The following is a 7,765-nucleotide window of genomic DNA, read 5'->3' on the forward strand; positions in this document are numbered from 1 at the left end:
AATTTGATAATAGCAGCATTTTAAAAATGTGAGTTTACTTTCGTGTGATTTGTGAGTGCTTGTGGCACGGTCGTGGGCATGTGTATTTTCAGGAGTATGTCTGTACCTTTCGCGGAGGTCCCCATGGCATTCCCAATATCAGTATTCCTGTAGATGTGTTTGATGTGTTTGAAGCCACGTAGCATACCTTGGAACATGACAGTAAACATGGCAGAGGCTCTCCCTCAGTGGAGCAGTCATGCACGTCACCCCTCAGAAGTGTGTGACGGGTGTACAAACCAAACCCACCGGGCCACATCGTCTCCTGGGATTCTCCCTTACTATGCTGCGCTGAATAGCTGCATGTTGCTCAGTGCTACGCTGTTCAGAATAATTCCACCACCCTCAGCCTGGAAAACAAAAGAGCAAACTAAAATGGGAGACAAACCAAAAAAAAAGGAGAAATGCAAAACACAGACTTGTCTCAACTTATGGAACCCACTTAACTGGTTATCTGACCTAGCAGCAGTAGATGTCATGATATATCCTGTTCTAATGTTTTCCCTGTGTTTCATCCCTGGAAAATCACTAGTGTATGTTTCCTGCATGCATCCCTGGGGAAATTAAGAGGCACACTATGTATCTCATGAGGATTCCCCCAAGAATGAGAATAAAGCAGGCAGCATGAAAGAGTAGTGTTGGTGTGAGGGAGTTATTGGTCTGGCAAAGGGATTGCCAACACATCAAAATAGCATGGGTGTTGAACAAGACAGAAACTTGCACCATTTACACCTGCCAGAGAGAGAGAGAGAGAGAGAGAGAGAGAGTCACCCCGACACGGAAAATTTCCATAGCCACATACACGCCGCATGATGTGAAGTGCAAAGAGTTGACGCTTCATGTCAGACTGAATTTCATGAAGTGACATGTACAACATGTTCACATGACAGAGGTGCTTTGAATGTTGTTTTTTTGGATTGGTAAGATAAGTCATTCGTATACAGTGGCAGTTTTATAATGTCACACAGGCAAAGCTTTGAAAACAGAATCCTATGATCTGGGACAGAAACATCTTGGTGCATCAACAATTTGACAAAATAGTCAATAGTGCAAGATATTATCAAGCTTTTCTCAGTGCATCTGACAATGAATACCAACAGTGCCAAGAGCGATGTTACAGCATAATGAGACTTTATTACTCACAATAGTGGAAAATTGTCTCTGGTCCCACTAGAGACTTACAGTAACAGCAGACATACTGCGCTGATTAGTAAACATCCATTTCCATCTTTTAAACACCAAAATACTTTTTTTTATGCTTTTAGGAGGTAAATCACATCTTCAAAATTCAAATCAAAGATTTAGGATTTACTTTTCAACCTCGCAGTCTTTATCGAGGGACAGAGAGATGCGGTTGAAAGCTCTGATGAAAGTCCAACAGAAATCAAAATGCAAGTTGTGTATTCGTACAGCATACAAATCTGCTCCATAAATAAAACAAATCAGAAACCTGCAGTACATGAAACATCATGTGAACTTATACATACAAATATCACTTTGTTTTGTTTCGATGCTCGTGTGGTCTTTACCTATTTTTCAGTACCACTCCTCACAACTCACTGCCTGCCCATGGCTTCTAAACTACAGGGCAAGTTTGTTTACCCCAACTCAGTGTTCCCCTGCAGGGGCTCAGCCTGCCAGCTGCTGTCAATCAAACACAGCCACCCCTCCAGCTGACTGAGAGGAAAAGGAGTATTTCTGAAATAACCCTTACCCTTTTCCTTCCTTTTAATACAATAAATAATATTGACTACAATATTGACTAATATTGACTATTGAATATATTTGAGCTAACATCAAAACATTTTTGACTGCAAACAGGTGAATTTAGGTACTTCAGGTCAAGGATGATCAAATTCAAATAAGATAATAATTAAATAAATACCACCAGAGACAATACTTATATATCATCTAAAATAAATCATATGTCTCTTAGTGTTAATCTACTGTATGTCCCAGTAAAAAGGAGGCAAAATAACAAGGTTTACTTGCTTGAGTAACTGTATACTAATATGGATAAGCACACTGTTTTTTGCAGTTAGTATACAATAGAGAAACATATTTAACTTATACTAACTATAGGAAATGATATGTCTGAGAATTTTAAATGGCATAATTGATTAATAGACAGCAAAATGTATATGCTTTGTATATGCTTATTTCTCCACCAGTGTGAACACACTACATACTCAAAAGCTACATAGAATTATATGTAATATGGACTTGGGACACCGGCAAACACAGTGTTGTTGTTATTGTTTACAGTAGTAAATACTTCTTTTACTGTATTTATATTTTCAAAATGACACTTAATATTTAACAAAAAAGTGAAAGAAAGCAAGAGGATGAAGTGAAGAGATATGGACGAGGTGTCGGAGGAGGGCAGTTCATTGAGGTCAGGATGACAGTAAAGAACAGATGAGATGGGGCGGCTGAGGAGTGTTTTGTAGGTGGGATGTTATAGGAGGGGGGGTTGGTGAGTTGTGGAGGGGAGTATAGAGGGGGGGGAAACTAGGCCAGTGTCCAGACTCAGAGCACCAAAGGCCCCGCGTCCCTGGATGCCCCGTGTCAGCCCTCTGACAGGAGAGATGGGACTTTAACACAGAGTTTTTCACCACCAGACGTTCCCCGTCTCCTCTGAAGAATACCCCTCCTCCTCGACACACTCACCAGTCAGAGTTTGAGGAGAGAAATGCACTCGTTACAATAAGGAGGGCACATGGCATGGGACCTGAGGCTTTGAGTGCCGCCTCCTCCACACTCTCAGTAGAATTAGGATCTTTCCTGCAAGTACTGTGCATTTCCAAAGTTGACGTGCAGTAAATAGATTTTTTGAGGGAAGTTCACACTGCTGCATGACCATACAATATGTTTCTGTTTGTTGTCTGTATGAAAATAACTAGCCTTACTGAGCATGAATACATGACTCGCTGATAGCTGAATTTGAATATTCCTCCTCATGCCTTGCAGTCTATTCTGCTCACTCTTTCCCCACAGTTAAAACAGACTTATTGTCAGGCTTAATCAGGTGGTCTGTTACCTTGGCAATTAAAGCCTTGTTAGAGATATAAAACCTTGAGACTCAAATGGAGAGTCCCTGGCGAGTCAAACCACTGAGCAAATCCTTAAACCAAACAACCTTCCAGTGGGAGCACTTCTTCTCCGAGGATAGATGTTTAATTATCTCTGCTTGTTTGGGGGGGAAAGGAAGGAAAAACTGTTTCACTCCCTCTTGTTTGTCTTGAAAGCTCTTGAGCATTTATTGGAATTAATTTAAGTGGCAATCAGTGTGCTATGTTTGATCGTCACAATGTATTGACCTAAGACAGAGAATGTTGGGAAGCATTTGGGAGAATTTAGAGACAGAGGTAATTGTGTATTGTTCACGGTAAAAACAAAAAAAAACAAACTATAAAGGCAAAATCATGTTTTTTTAAACATTTAGTCTTATTTCTGGAATATTAAACTGATTTAGTGTTCTTAATATACTTTTAGAATATTGCTGCTAAGTGTGATTCATTTATCATTTATTCCCAATTGATGCAAAACACCTATTTCAATGTTAGCTCTCCTAAACTAGGCCAACTTTTTCCCCAAATGGATATTCTTTTTTTGAAAATAATGCTACATATTTGAGCAATATGAGGTGATAATTTATCATTATTTAATGATCTCCCACAGACAGTACATCACACATGGTGCAGTCAGCGACAACAGCTGTGCAGGATCTTGATGGGCGAATTCTCAGAGACTCAACTTCTGTGCGCGTTCAGTCCCACATAACCCGTTGACCTCTTCTTTGAAGTCCACCATGACATTCTCTCTCTGAAAGGCCATTTCAGCACCTCTCCATGTCTCCTTCCATCCCACACTTTGTCTGTTTCTCCTTACCTCCCTGACATACTCCTCTAAATGGGCCTGGCATGCGTCCCACTGTCTAACGAAGGTATGTGTGTGTGGGCGGTGTTTAGGGAGGTGAGACCTTCTCTGGGACACACTAATCAGCTCCAAACCAAGGCTCAGGCAGGGAGGCACTGGACAGGTGAGTGGAACCACTCACTACACCCCCTGGCTGCTCCTTAGTGTGAGGGTCAAATAAGCTCCATCCTTTATGGCCCAGTCACTCCTTCATTCTGGAGTCCCCAATCACCTAGCTTCCATCCCTGGTTGCTGGTCCCTTCCTAGGGGCCTCTGAGGGAGGAAACAGTGAGCAGCTGCTCTACCAAGGGAACCTCCTGAATGTGCCTTCTGCCATCCCCGTGTGTGTTAACCTTTTCTTTTAATTAACACTGTCCCAACTCCCAACTCTCGCCACCATGGTCCAGAGAGAGGTTCTTGGGGCTTATGCAACTGTCAGGGAAGTGGGGGGTGTCATCTGGGAGCAAGAAAGGTGGAGGGCGGGTGGGAGTGATGAAGGTGAGAGGGGTGAGGAGGAGGAGGAGGGATGAATAATGCGTACATGGCCTGGGAGTGAGGGTTCTTCTAATCCTTCAGAGCCTTTTTTTATCCACATGCCTTCACACATCTACAACGCACCAGTCACTCTACACAGCTGCCTATTTTCCAGGGATGAGCCCGCAGTAAATTGGACATGCTGATGAGAAGATGGCTGCTCTTAATTTGCACTACAGCTCATTACTCTGCAAGAGAGTCAAAAAGCTTTAATTTGCGCTGTAGTCATTGACTATGCAATTGTTCACATTTGTAAAGGCCTAATTCACAAGGTTATTATAAGAGCTGTGTTTGTTCTCCAGGTTTCAGAGTTTATATATTCAATTTTCATGAAGTTTATTCATCAGTATAATCCAAAGCAGAAGCTACTCAGCTTTAGTAATGCTCTTTATCCATGATATATGTTTCAGTCTGAAAAATATGCGTGACAAAATTATTAAATTCAGTCTGCGATCCAATGAACCCGGTAATCAGACATTAGTACCACTCCGAGGTGAGTCTGGCTGAATGTGTAAAATGTTCTGTATGATAAGGGGCTCTAGTCTGTAGCACACTTACATGCTGCAGCTCAGTTAACTAGCAGCACATAGAGAGGTGAGTAGGCTTGATCTCATCTTACAGAGAAGATCTACTAATGAGAGAGTGGTAATGAGCAAGAAAAAAAAAACACTCTCATTTCAGTAAAAAAAAAAAAGTGTTGAAAGGTTTGCTATCTTTCCCTTTCATCTTGTGTGGTGGTGCCAAGTGGAAAATGTCCATCTTTCACCGGGAGATTTTTATGTTCTTCTTGGCTCATGGTAATGTCCCCAGGGGATCCTCGTTCTTGGCATGTTCATAGTGGTCACCATTTGCTGGAGACGGGCTGTGGAGGTCAAAGCCATTTGAGAAGGACATAAAACCCCTAGAATGATTTTTGATCACACTATGAAACCATCCCATTGTGGTTAAATGTGATTCTTCATGCCAATAACGCATCTTTGTAGAGGTTATTGTCATGACAAGCAATTTAAAGTTGGTCTAAAAGAATAAATGTACAGTCCACACAGCAGTAGATTCCAGGACTTCATAGTAATGCAGCCAGCTGGTGGTTTAAGTTCGTAAGAATTTTCTCATGCAGTCATCTTGCTGATAACGTCAAATGGCTTTCAGCACTGGATCCAATGACGCAAATGATATAACCATTACTAAAGCCATGATAACACCCTACAGCTCGGGTCGTGATGTTGCAAGTAAGGGCTACGTGAATCTAACATCTTGTGACCTCAGTTTTATGATGGAGTAAGTAAGGGGAAAACTGCCAGGACCTTCTCCTCATGAAGACCCAGAGCAAGGGCACTGTCTCCCCAGCCCCATAGATCAGCCAGCCCTGAATGTCAAACCGCACAGCAGCCGCTGCAGTGCCAGGAGTCCCCCTCTTGCTCCCTCTCTGGCCCGTGATCTGCTGTCTGGTGACACCACTGCGCTAATGACCCGGTTTGGGAGTTGCTCCATGGGGCTCCTTGGCTTGGGAAGATGGAAGTTGTGGATATCCAGCTGGAAGGTCACCGTTGACGAGGACCACTCACTCTACATTTCCTCGACTTTGTTGACATCCTTCACTTCGCAAGGATGTTGAGACGTGAAGGCTGTCACTGACACTATACTGAAACAGGCGGTGCTATTCAGTGCGTGGCAAATCATTCAAAATTCACATTGTTCTCGTAATTATATGCACCAGTTCTTGTTAGAGAAAGACACAGTGTTTATGTGAACAGCATACATATGATACGTTTTTGCTCCAGTGTTTAATTGCCCAACAATTTGGATAACAGTGAAGTTGGAAAGCTGCACTCACCCTCGCTTGCCAACTCTGAAGCCTTCTGATTGTTAGCACTCCGTGTTGTTTTTGTTCTTTTTTTAATCAGTTTACTGTGGAAGTATGTCTCAGTGCTCAGAGAGGGCAATGTTTTCAGTCACTCGCTATCTTGACTTTTTTTTCTCAGCCTCAGGAGTTTGGCTTGTTGGAGCAGAGTTAAAGTCCCCGGGGAGGGCTCCTCTGGTGATGGGGGCACTGCCTCGACCTCACTCATGCCTGGTGTGGGTGGCATCCAACTAGGGAAGACACACAATGGAGAGCAAGACTGAAGATGGTGATGCTTCTAGTGGACTCTCCCAGGACTCAGCCTTATTCTCAGGGTCATGCATTCCAGCAATCTCTGTAATTATAAGCAAGTAAGAAAAAAAGTTGAATCTTCTGCCTTTCTCAAAATGAACGTGCCCCACTCCTCAAGGGAAACATTCACATCTCTGAGTTCTAGTAGCTGGATGGGTTTTAATGAGGCAAGTCAAAAGCGTGTGCATGTGTGTGTGGTTAGTGTACATGCATGTCTGTGTATCTGCCCTCCTTTAACGAGCGTAATTGACCGACTGTGCTTTTAAGCCGCCGTTTTTCACCATTTGCGAGAGTATTCTACTAAATAGCCTTCAGTGATTATTATTTCTACAAGAGACACTTTGTTAGGATTAAAACTTTCTATGAGTTTTAAAGTTCAGTTACTACTCTTGTTTTTTGGTGTGTTTGTTTTTTTTTTCTCTTTTGGACAATGTGCAGTTGGAGCCAAACGGGCAGAGGGTAAGCAGGGCCACAGGTCAGCAAGAACTGCTGAAGGGTCCCGCCATCTGAGGGCCACAGATTCCACTGGGGAACATTTCACCCTGCTGAGAAGCAGAGTGAAATCTCTGATGCTGCGGCACACACACTTGCTGTGGCGTCTCGATGTCTAACTAAAAGCTATGGGTGGTGAAAAAAATCCCCACATAACTGCTCAGTTTTACTACAAATACTGTGGTAAGAAGCTAAAGTGATCTGAAAACAGACTGTGCCTTTGTACGTTGTGGGCTGCACGTAGCATTTTTTTAAAGGACAAGATAATTAGACTAATAATTCAAGTGTTTATATGAAAGACTAAATATGAAGATGCTCCATGTAGGTCAGCAGAAATAAATCTATTGCTTCATTCTGCATTATTATATAGTAGGTATATACATTTCCTTGGCTTCCATTGTTTTTATACAACAACATTTTTTTATATTTATCTTTGTTTGATTCCCTTTTCCCCCCACGCTCTGAGGTAAGACTTGAAACAGAAGCATTTTTGTTGATTTTCATTCTGCCTATTTGCTCCCCAAAAATGTATATTTGATTCTCCTTTCCATATTTATAAAGTTATCCCTGAGGGACGAGCCATGTCAGACAGTTTTTGGAGCATCATGAGCAACATTCCTCACATGAGGT

Source organism: Larimichthys crocea, chromosome II (genome assembly GCF_000972845.2).
Source record: "Larimichthys crocea isolate SSNF chromosome II, L_crocea_2.0, whole genome shotgun sequence".
Classification (NCBI taxonomy): domain Eukaryota; kingdom Metazoa; phylum Chordata; class Actinopteri; family Sciaenidae; genus Larimichthys; species Larimichthys crocea.